The sequence below is a fragment of the Pinus tabuliformis genome, chromosome X, assembly GCF_031772625.1.
Source record: "Pinus tabuliformis cultivar Carrire ecotype Pingquan chromosome X, CPIR1, whole genome shotgun sequence".
Classification (NCBI taxonomy): Eukaryota; Viridiplantae; Streptophyta; class Pinopsida; order Pinales; family Pinaceae; genus Pinus; species Pinus tabuliformis.
Window position 1 is genome coordinate 992,374,231 of NC_142308.1, and position 12,672 is coordinate 992,386,902.

Genomic DNA, 12,672 nt, shown 5'->3' on the forward strand with positions numbered 1-12,672 from the left:
AATAATTATATTTCCTCGATTTATTATATGATAATTTTTTACCATACCTATATAATATAAATTAATTAATTTTCATGTGAAATTCATCATTTATTGAATATTAAAAAATTAAAAATAATTTGAATTTTCCCAAAAAAAAAATAACCAATCATGGCAAATGGATAAGACCAATGATGCATGAGTGGTGCTGAGAAGCTTTGGTGGTGAAAAAATCAATCTTCGTTCATTTGTCGTATGGGCTGTCGTTGTGCAATATATACATGCAGCAGCGCAGTGTAATATCAAAGCTTTACTCGATCTCAGCTTCTGTCTACGAGAAAATCGATAAAGTTGAAGTTGTTTTTGTTCCATTTGATAATTGGCGCTCAGAAAAATGGCTACGTTTTCTGCTGAATCACCAGTTTCCAGTTTGGCTTGTGGTTTGTCGAGTAACAGCGGTTTGATCAGAAGGACGGCCAATCCTCATCCTAATGTCTGGGACTATGAGTTTGTGAATTCTCTTAAATCACCTTATGATGTGAGTAATAATGTTTTCTTTTCATTGCCAACTTTCTTATTTCTATCTTATGTTCAAGTATTTTCATTTCATTACATACTCTCTTGTGTTCATCTTCATGATCATTTATTAACTTTGCTTCATGCTTATTGGATATCAGAATCCGCAAGTTCATGATCTAATTTTTATTTAATGGAGTTCTAGAGAATTTTTTAATATCTAATGCAAATTTTTATAAACGCAAAAGCTATATTTTGTTCTATGCCTGTTTCTATAAAAAAAAATCTTTATCTTACAAATTTCAATAATATTATTTTTCATAATTATTGTATATTTATTTCTGCAATCAACATAAACTCAAATGTGATTTGTTCATACTTATTGTATGTCGGTTTCTGCAATCAACATAAATTTAAATTTAAAAGTATTTAAATGTAAATATAAATGTATTTATAATCTAATGAGATTTTTAAAAATCCTTGTATATTTATTTGTGCGATCAACATAAACTTAGATGTGCTTTGTTCATACTTATTGTATGTCGGTTTAAAAAATCCTTATGAGAATTGCAAAGTCCAATTAGCTCGAGAGTTATTTCTGATTCAATAAAAGTTATGTTTTGAGTGCACAAGTTTTTTTTTATATGTGATTTTATTTCTAGACTTGATTTTTTATTTAATATATATAATATTTTCTAATTTAGTTAGAATTTTTTATTTTTAATAGTTAAATTTAATTAGGTTGTATATTTCAAAAATATTTTAGAATGTGAGGGACAAAAGGAATATCATAAATTGTAAGAGGATACAAGCGATATGAACGTAAGTCCCATCAATAATTCTGGCTTCTGGAGTTTTGGTGTTTGAAATCGATTTACTAGTAGTCTCACTCATGTTCAAATCTCTACAGGCCTCACCCATACATAGGTTGTGTAGGAGGATACAAGCAATATGAAAGTAAGTCCCGTCACCAACTCTAACCTCTAGAATTTTGTTGTTTGGAATTGATTTATAAGTAGTCTCACCCCCATTCAAATCTTTGGAAGTGTCACCCATATGGTGTAGGAGGATACAAGCAATATGAAAGTAAGTCCCATCACCAACTTTGGCCTCTGGAGTTTTGACACTGGTAGTGTAGGAGGATTCTCTGGAAGTGTCATCCATACGGTGTAGGAGGATACAAGCAATATGAAAGTAAGTCCCATCACCAACTTTGGCCTCTGGAGTTTTGACACTGGTAGTGTAGGAGGATACAAGCAATATGAAAGTAAGTTCCATCACCAACTTTGGCCTCTGGAGTTTTGGTGTTTGGAATCGATTTACAAGTAGTCCCCCTCATGGTCAAATCTCTTGAGGCGTCACCCATACACCCCTAGTGTAGGAGGATACAGCCAACATGAAAGTAAGTCCCATCACCAACTCTGGCCTATTGAGTTTTGGTATTTGGAATCGATTTACAAGTAGTCCCACCCGTGTTCAAATCTCTAGAGGTGTCACCATTATAGTCTTAGTGTAAGAGGATACAAGCAATATGAAAGTAAGTCTCATCACCAACTCTGGCCTCTGGAGTTTTGGTGTTTGGAATTGATTTACAAGTAGTCCCACCCGTGTTCAAATCTATGGAGGCGTCACCCATAAGCCCATAGTGTAGGAGGATACAAGCAATATGAAAGTAAGTCCCATCACCAACTCTAGATCATGGTAACTTCTTAGCTATTTGGAATTGATTTACAAGTAGTCTCACTCCTGTGTTCAGTGAGAGTACTACGTTCTTTTCTTTATATGTGGTAACTTCTTAGCTTTCATTTCTAAAATATGCCATTGTTTTAGATAGAGTGTTAATAAGATACTACATTCTATTCTTTATATGTTGATCATGGTAACTTCGTAGCTTTCATTTCTAAAATATGCAATTGAGATAGCACAAAGGGGTGAAGATGAGCCTCCTCAGCAAAGCCACTGAAGATCTGTGCATTGTATTAGGGGAGGAGATATGTTAAAAAAACTCAGTCAGCTAAGGGTTGGTGTGGCTCAGGTGGGTGCGATCCCAAGGTGACTTTGACAGATTAGATGCCTCTGGTAGCAGCTCCTCAAATCATAAATTAAGTTTGGAGAATCACAGACAACTTGTTAAAATAGAAAGAAGAAAAAAATTACCAATTCTAGCTTAATCTATATGGGCGTTCTGATTGTTAATAAGATACTTTGTTCTTCTTTTTATATTCTGATCATGATAACTTCTTCGCTTTCATTGTTCTCAGAATTCTAGTTACAGAGAACGAGCGGAGGCACTTAACAGAGAGATTAAAGCGATGCTTAGTATAGCCATTGCAGGAGATGGAGACTTAATGATTACTCCATCTGCGTATGACACTGCATGGATAGCGAGGGTGCCTGCCATTGATGTCTCTCCTCGCCCGCAATTTCCCCAAACGGTTGATTGGATTTTGAAAAACCAGTTAAAAGATGGCTCATGGGGGACTCAGTCTCATTTTCTGCTGTCGGACCGCCTTCTTGCCACTCTTTCGTGTGTTCTTGCGCTCCTTAAATGGAAAGTTGGGGACGCTCAAGTACAACAAGGTAAGAACCAGAATAAATAGGAATTTTCAGACGTTGCTGATTCACAAATGATGTATGATAAACCGAACCTCTAAGCTAATAAATGAAGAGAGAAAGTGGCCTTGCTCTAATTTTCTGGATTTCAGATTGTTTCCAAGTTTGATATTTATCTGCACTTTTCCATTGTAAAAAAAACGAAATTTTATTATCAGGAAATAAAATTACATTCTGCAGGAAATAAAATTACATTCTGCAGATATATATGTTTGGTATATATTATTATGTTTCGTATATTGAAAATAAACATAATTTTATTAGCCGGAAATAAAATTACATTTTGTAAATACATATCCGGTCTATACTCCTATATTAGTGTATTGATATTTATCTGCATGTATGCAGGCATTAAATTTATAAGCAGCAATCTGGAACTAGTAAAGGATGAAAGTGATCAAGACAGCTTGGTAACAGACTTCGAGATCAACTTTCCTTTTCTGTTGAGAGAAGCTCAATCTTTCCAACTTGAACTCCCTTATGACCTGCCTTATATACACAAGTTGCAGATGAAACGGCAAGAGAGATTAGCAAAGTAAGACTTCTTGTTCCTGTTAGGAAGGTAGGTTTAGCCATTCAAACCGTTCTGATTCAAATTTTTAAATGTGTGGGCAAGACCTTTTTTTCATTATTGTGATAAAAAATCAAATCAAATTAAATAAATCTTAATTGAGAATTTTTTAATAATAAAATTATACAAACATATTACATTTTGTACCTTTTATTATTCTTCAACTAATTAAGTATTCTATGTTCCCGGAACGGTTATGCAAAGTCTAATAAATGTTTTGCAATTAATTTGCAGACTTTCCAAGGAGGAATTTTACACCATTCCGTCGCCATTGCTGTATTCTTTGGAGGGAATCCAAGATATAGTTGAGTGGGAAAGAATAATGGATGTTCAGAGTCACGATGGGTCTTTCTTAGGCTCACCTGCTTCTACGGCCTGCGTCTTCATGCACACTGGGGACATGAAATGTCTTGAATTCTTGAGCAATGTGGTGTCTAAGTTTGGTGGCTTTGGTATGGGAATGAATATGATATTATAGCTGTTTTTTAGGTTTCTTAGTTTGTTCATAATATGTGAGATTAGGTTTTTATTAAGAAATTAGTTTGTTCATAATTTGTGAGATTAGGTTGTGATTAAGAAATTGGGATCCAGGGCATCTCAGTTTTTAAAATTATTTAGAAATAGCAATTTTTAAAATGACTGGATTTGTGATTATATAAAAAATGTTTTTACTATATTTTTATAACCATTTCACTTACCATAGTAAAAAACTATATTTAGTTAATAAACATCATAAATATGAAAATGAATATATATAAAAAATAACCATCTCACTTACCATGGTAAGGAAATATAAATATGAACCATATCTAGTTAGTAAATATATATATCTAGAATGGTTTTATGTCTTATATCAAATTTTATAGTGTAATATAGAATTTGAATATGTAAAGATTTATTATTATTAATTAAATTTATTTTGATGTAACATGTGTATTATGATTGTTTTTTGAAAATTTATTTTACTTTTATTAATAAAAACAAAATTATAATTAAACTTATTTATCATTTATTATTATTGTTTTAACTTATTATTAATAATAAATTACTTAACAAGAGCTTAAGAGCCTCTCTCTCCACAAAAACCATAAAGATATAGTAATTATATTTTACAATAATATAGAATAAATATATATTTTACAAAATATAGAAAACAATAAAGATATATTTATTACAAAAAAGATACAAAACAGACTATTGTTTTGTTATTGCGGGAACTGCATGTATCCTGTGGATCTGCTGGAACGTCTGTTGATCGTGGATAATATTGAACGCCTTGGAGTCTATAGACACTTTGAAAAGGAAATCAAGGAAGCTCTCGATTATGTGTACAGGTATGAACAGTTTTTTTTTTTAAATTTTACTCGCCCTCCTTTCCATATTTACTCGGAAAAATCCTTCAGTGTAACATTGATGAAATCCATGGCATACAGACATTGGAACGAAAGAGGAATTGGGTGGGGCAGACAGAACCCCATAGCAGACCTCGAGACCACTGCTTTGGGATTTTTGCTGCTCCGGCTGCATAGGTACGATGTATCGCCAGGTGCTTGTCTATTTTACTTAATTTTATTTATGAAGCTATGCTAGCAGGACAGTGGCAGAAAGCATGCGTTGCATTTTGAAGAACTTTTTTCTGACCTTTGAAAATTGTACTAGCAGTCGTTTTCGAAAACTTCAAAGATGGCAATGGTCAATTCTTCTGCTCGACTGGTCCATTCAACAAAGAAGTAGCAAGCATGCTGAGCCTTTATAGAGCTTCACAGCTAGCATTCCCTGGAGAAAACATTTTGGATGAAGCCAAAAGCTTCACTACTAAATATCTGAGAGAAGCTCTTGAGAAAAGTGAGACTTTCAGTGCATGGAACAACAAACAAAACCTGAGCCAACAGGTAACAGAATGCTACATATATATATTATACTACAAAATGGAACATATATATTTGTTGTTGGGCTTGAATTTAAATCAGGGGTAGATTTTAGAATATTTCTCAAATTTTATAATTAAGAGAACATTCACAAAAATTCAAAAAATTAACTTTTCTCTTAATCATCAGATTATAAAATATTTTCAAAATCTGTAATTAAAATAAAAATACCCATCTTTTATTACTTTCTTCTTTGATTAAAATATTTAGATTAATTTTAATCATTATAAGATTTGAAATTTTGATTTTTACACGGCCATCTCCATTGCCAGATTAAATACGCCCTGAAGCCTTCTTATGATACTGTCAAGTGTATAATCCAGATTATGCATGTTTAGCAAAAAGTGTTTACAAGTAAGTAGTGTTTAGATTTTTAATAATTTTTTATATAGTTAAATTTAATTGAACTTATTTGAATTATCGATTTTGAAGATATTTTGGAATCTGGACAAAAAAATAATTACTGATTATTGTTTATCTCAATCAACAATCTCAATGAAAATAACTCTTGCATAGGTGAATTTTTTTTCTCTCCATAAATAATATTATTGTTGGATTCAGAGGGTGCTACTTATTCTAATTTCAGGCTGCCCTATGTGAACAACGAAAAGCTTCTAGAGTTGGCAAAATTAGATTTCAACATTGTCCAGTCCATCCACCAAGAAGAGATGAAGAATGTTACCAGGTAACTAACAAACAACAAACAGTCCCTCATGAGAAATCTGAAACCATTTCAACCGTTATTTGTCCTAATCATGGTTGATTCTGCATGCACGTCACATCACAGCTGGTTTAAAGATTCGGGGTTGCCTCTATTCACCTTTGCACGGGAGAGGCCGCTGGAATTCTACTTCTTGATAGCCGCTGGTACGTATGAGCCCCAGTATGCCAAATGCAGATTCCTCTTTACAAAAGTTGCGTGTTTGCTGACTGTTCTGGACGATATGTATGACACTTATGGAACCCTTGATGAATTGAAGGTGTTCACTGAGGCTGTGAGAAGGTAGGGACCGGTCATCATGATTGGATCACATTGGATCACATTGGATTGCAGATAATTTTGTGTCTATTAAGTAAATTAAACTAAGTGTCTTAGATGATTATACTGATTGAATTATGTTGGCTCAATTTTTTCTTCAGATGGAACCTCTCTTACACAGAAAACCTTCCAGACTATATGAAACTATGTTACAAAATCAATTATCACATAGTTCACGAAGTGGCGTGGGAGGCAGAGAAGGAACAGGGGCGTGAATTGGTTAGCTTTTCAGAAAGGGAGTAAGTAATATTGAATTTGTTTTGTTAGGTAGAAAATAAGTTATATGTTGTTATTTTTGTTTCAATTTTAGATTTTGGGAATATTTCAGAATTCTAAAACAACAAGAAGATCAATTTTTGAATGGGTGACCATCTATCACATTTTGGAATAATCCCAAAATCTACTATCAAAATGAATTTAAATTTCGCATTGATTGATTAATTTGCTGTGTGATGCTAAATTTGATATTAATATCTGGATCCATTGATATTGATCAGTGGGAGGATTATCTTCTGGGTTATTATGAAGAAGCTGAATGGCTAGCAGCTGAGTATGTGCCCAGTTTGGACGAGTACATAAAGAATGGAATCACTTCCATTGGCCAACGTATACTTCTGTTGAGTGGAGTATTGATAATGGAGGAGCAACTCTTGTCACAAGAGGCATTGGAGAAAGTAGATTATCCCGGGAGACGTGTTCTCACAGAGCTGATTTCCCTCATAACCCGCCTGGTCGATGACACGAAGACATATAAGGCGGAGAAGGCTCGTGGAGAATTGGCGTCCATGAAAGATCACCCGGAATGTACAGAAGAAGAGGCTCTGAATCACATCTATGGCATTCTGGAGCCGGCAGTTAAAGAATTGACGAGGGAGTTTCTAAAACCCGGCGACGACGACGTGCCGTTGGCATGCAGGAAGATGCTTTTCGAAGAAACTAGAGTGACGATGGTGATATTCAAGGATGGAGATGGTTTCGGTGTGTCCAAATGGGAAGTGAAGGATAATATCAGAGAGTGTCTTATTGATCCCATTCCACTTTAATGTAATTTATTTATATTAAAGTATAATAATAAATAAAATTAAGAATTGTTTCTAAAGGTGCAAAGATACATCTAATGATAAAACAGTTGGGAATTGTGATAAGAAGAATTGGATGTTTTTCAACTCTTTATGGAATTATAAGCTTCTTAATTTTATGGAAATTATGGGTGAATTCCTCGATACTTGTCTCATTTCGACACTAGAATCAAATTCATGTCGTTTTGATGTTAAAGTTTGAGGGAATAGAAAGTTTGAGAGAGTTGGCGAAGGCAAAGGACAATTTCCATATTAGTTGTGGCATTTTCATGGTGGATGATTGTCATAATCTTTCTCAAATTATTGTTTTTTTTTAATTATATATTTTTATTAATATTATTTATATATAAATTGTAATTAGAAAATTTATATAAAATAAAATTATGTTGTTGTATTATAGAATTGAATTATGTTGAAAATAAATTAGTTTTTTCAAGATGGTCTTTTCAAATCTTCTATTCCTTCATTATATCTTTGTACCTTTAGGGACAATTGCTAGTTAAAATAAAAATGAAAATTGTCTATAGTGTTCTTTTTACCCAAACTTAATTTAATAAAACTTATCTAGGCTGATTCCTCCAAAAATGATACAGATATAACTATTTATCATTACATTTTATTTAATTAAAATGAATTATAATGATATAAAAATTACAACCTAACAACAAAGTATTAAAAGGAATTAACATAGCTGGTGAAATCAAACAATAAATACTTTGGTAAACACTTGTTAAACCAGTTTATGAAAGTTCAACATTGTCCAGTTAATGTCACAAGGAAAATATAAGATTTAAATGTAAAAATAAGGGTTTGTCATCAAATGGAATTGTACTATCCTTGATGACTTAACCAAAATGAGATATTACACGTTAAAGATTCCAAATATCTCCCTCCCTCCCACAAATGGTCAAAACCTAATGACCGCTTGGGTTAACTTAACTTTTTGTTAAGTGAGTGTGGTTGGTTCCAATTTTGGATCGATAATTTTTAAGATCTGAGAAGAAATGAGATACGGGGGAGGGTTGATAATAATAATAATAATAATATCAATTTTTAAGGTCACAGCCAAGCCAGACACCAAATTGGTGTATGAGACCCCCTTGTTTGTGGGACAAGGGACCCACCTCCGCGCAGCGATTTGACTGCTAAGTCTACGAAGGCATACATACTCTACCCCTCTGGTTTTGAACCTGTGATGTAAAGATTCGTTTAGGAATCCAAACTAGTAGCTGCAGAACGGAATCTCAAAATTACCATCCACTTGTTGGCAATCGCCTCAAAATCTTTTGAATATTTAAAAGTATAATGTCTGTAAGAGCTGCACCTGTTGTCTTACATCCGTTCATTTTTCGTTTTCAATGAATCGAACAATGTTCCGCATGGCTCGGTAGGAGGGTTTGATCTTGCATTTGGAATAAAGATGGTAAATTTTGCCATAAATAACGAAGCTTTGATAAATCTTGAAATTATTCGAGCCTTTCTAGTTACAGATGGGCGTTTTTGCCTAAATTTTAATGTCAAATGCATTTCGGAGGTTTTCACTAGATTCTTTTCAGAAAAGGGCTAAAAGATTGGATCAGGCCATTTGTATGTTGCTGTCGTTCTTGGTTTTTGTGGATTTTAGCAATTTCTCGTAAGGTTTAGAGTTTTTGTTCAGATGTTAGAGGTGGACATTGTTTCAAGGTTGAAAAGAAAATGAATTTCATTTGGCACCGGCGAGAAGAGTTTGTTAATTCTACTTAGTGTAATCTGATCTGATCCAAGGCTCAAGTTTGACAAAGAAGAGATTTCGTAAGTACGAGTGAAGAAAAACGTTAATGCTTCACAGTTTGTCTTCCATTTTTGGTTGGAAACTCTTGGGGTCGTTGTTTATGTGGACGGAACACACCAAAGCATGTGATTGAGATGCGTTGAATACCTCAAAAATGCAGGTTGAGGCGCGCTCAATACTTTAAATTGCAGGGTGAACTGAGAATTCTGGTCAGAAAGAATGAATAATACCTTTAACCAGGCTTCTATGAAGAATTAGTTTGGAACAAAGGCAAGTAGTAGTAGGCGGGTTTCTTAAATGGTTAACTACTTCAGCATTACATCTTTACTAGTGCTTTTCTTACACACAACTTTATTATTGATTCTTCCCTTGATATTGCCACCTCTGCCACCTCCACCATTCATGCTATGGTTAATACCTATCAACATATTAGCCGTAGGAATGCTTCTGATTACTCCCCCTTGGTAGAGTAGCGGCAAATGGTGGAATTTATTAATGGATGTGTTTGTGTTCGAACCGATGGCGGAGAACAGTGACAGTTGTTGGTTTGAATCAACGGTGCAAAACAAAACGGTAGACGAAAGTCGGTGCTAAAGGGTTTCAAAAAGTAACACATTCGGTGTAATAAAAGTTATATATTTATGTTTGGGTTTTTACTATTTTTAATTTCAATAAAGTTTGATAATTTATAAAATATATTTTATAAATTTATTATCTATAATCGAAACTAATTTTATGTTTGCTTAAATTTTAAGATAATGAGGTAGATGTTTTAATTAATCTCACTTGTATTCAAAGTATAATAATAATAATTAAAATAAAGGTTATATACTCATGTTTGGTTTTCTAAATTCACTTCTATCAAGTTTTTGACTATTTTTAATTTTACTAAAATTTGATAATTTATAAAATGTATTTTATAAATTTATCATCTATAATCAAAACTATTTTTATGTTTGTTTATTTTTTAAGATAATGGGGTACGTAGATGCTTTAATATCATCCCACTTGTACTCAAAGTATAATAATAATTAAAATAAAGATTATATACTCATGTTTGGCTTTGTAAGTTCACTTCCATCCAAGTCTGGACTATTTTTAATTTTACTAAAGTTTGATCATATATACGATATATGTTATAGAGTTATCATCTATAATCGAAACCAATTTTATGTTTGTTTGAATTTTAAGATAATGGGGTAGATGCTTTAATGTAATCCCACTTGTACTCAAAGTATAATAATAATTAAAATAAAGGTTATATATTCATTTTTGGCTTTCTAAGTTCACTTCCATCTAAGTCTTTGACTATTTTTAATTTCACTAAAGTTTGATAATTTATGTTGACAAATGGCAACAAGAAATTCCAATTTTATTTGTGTTTGAATTTAAATGAGAATTAAAATCGAATTATATTCTCATAGCAACTTGTAAATAGTTAATTAAACTTAATTAGCTTAGGAATTTTGAGTTGGAAGTCTTTCTATAGTCATGCATATGTTCTCTCTAAGTTTTAGGGGTCTGGTATGAGTTTAAATTGAGTTGGAAATTAGATTACTCAGTTTGTTGAGTTATGTTCAGTTAAATTAGTTCCAAACTATTTGAGAAAATAATAGAGAGTTTATGAGTCAGGTGGTGCACTAGTGCATCCACAAGTGTCACTCTAGTTAACTGAAGATTCCCTCATTAGAAACTCATGTGTCTCGATTCTGAGAAAGACCCAGTTAGGACTAGAGTGCAGGGACAATGTGTGGTGAAGTAAAATTATGAGTGCAGACACAAACAATTCCTCTAGCCCAATAATGGGTCTAGCCACAACCGATACATTCTATGGAATATTTCCTTAGGTTAGAATCGATTAAGAGGGCCTACTTCTTAGTATGCTTATCCCATTTGATGATGACTTTGCTTGCTCGCTCCAACTATCTCTCGTTTCCTTCTTCAAACACCTGAAACAAATAAAAACAACAAACAACAACTGTGATAATAGACAAATTGTAATTCAACCTAATTAACGAGTCAAGAAGCATTAAGCCATAAACATGTGAGATGGCACATTATGTAGGAAATCAATCGTTAGTTGCATATATATTAAATCAAGAAGAGATTACAACCGTTTTCTTGACATTGTTGTTCTCCTCTAACAAAGCCATGTTCCCACACACTTTCGTTAGCATTCCATGATGGCCTCAACAATGATAGTTTTAAGGCTCTTCCCTCTAGGCTTCACACTAAACCAAATTCACACTTCTCCTTCACACAACTAGAGATCTAGAAATATGAATAGCTTGTTGTTTACTCCAAACTTAATTAGCACTAGCACACCAACATTAACACTTCAACACTAGCTTGTGCTTGGGAAAAAGGGAGGTTTATATAACTTGAATGGATGGGAGATGGTTCCTCTTCTCATGGGCGAAGGTCTTATCTCTTGAGGTAGTTCCATCCTTATAGGAGAAAATAGCCCAAACTGACATCCTCGACTGCATCCAGCTCAACCATTTACCAGACTTCTGTTACGAAGCTTCTAGAGCTGGAAGCTTCGACTCCTTATTTAAAAAACTTTCCATAAGAAGATCGGTGCGACTGGAACAAATCTCAGTTGCTACAGTCAGCGCTAGGGATAGTGTTAATCCCTTCATATCAGTGTGAGGAGGACAACGGTCATCAGCGTCGGTCTTGTAAACTGGGAAAAACAGAAGATTTTGGAGAAATGGTGCAAAAGGGAATTATTCTACTCATGAAGAGGGACACAATGGGAGTTTCTTCATGAAGGGAAATGATCGAGGTGGCTCCAGACACATGCAGAAGTCCAAGAGGACTTAGAGAGGGCTCAAAAATCAAAGTTTTTGGATTGTGCTCGAACTAGGTTCATGTTAAAGATCTCGTCGTCGTGATTGTGGTGGTGTGAATGGTTCGTCAAACTGAGCTTGTATGCGAAAGATAAAGTTCTTCAAAGTTTGACATGACAAGGGGACCCACAGTGTGCCACATGGCATCCCAGTCAGCAAGTGAGGTGCACTAAGTTTATGTGCTAACTAAATAACCACTAAACTATCAACACATGGCGTGCTAGCATTGGTCTCCTAACCCTGCATAAAAGACAAAAAATATATATATTAAAAACTCCATATAAAAACAAAGATCTTTTAACAACAAAAAAACACTATATACTA

General features: G+C 33.7%; 1 pseudogene across 1 annotated transcript; it reads left to right on the forward strand.

The window, feature by feature from the left end:
• Nucleotides 1-272: 272 nt before the first annotated feature.
• Nucleotides 273-7,739, forward strand: LOC149143061 (alpha-bisabolene synthase-like; annotated as a pseudogene). The gene is made up of 12 exons (XR_016265248.1): nucleotides 273-517; nucleotides 2,757-3,075; nucleotides 3,457-3,643; nucleotides 3,914-4,139; nucleotides 4,898-5,013; nucleotides 5,113-5,225; nucleotides 5,342-5,571; nucleotides 5,880-5,961; nucleotides 6,194-6,292; nucleotides 6,395-6,610; nucleotides 6,748-6,889; nucleotides 7,144-7,739. The product of XR_016265248.1 is annotated as an alpha-bisabolene synthase-like (transcript).
• The last annotated feature ends 4,933 nt before the right edge of the window (nucleotides 7,740-12,672 follow it).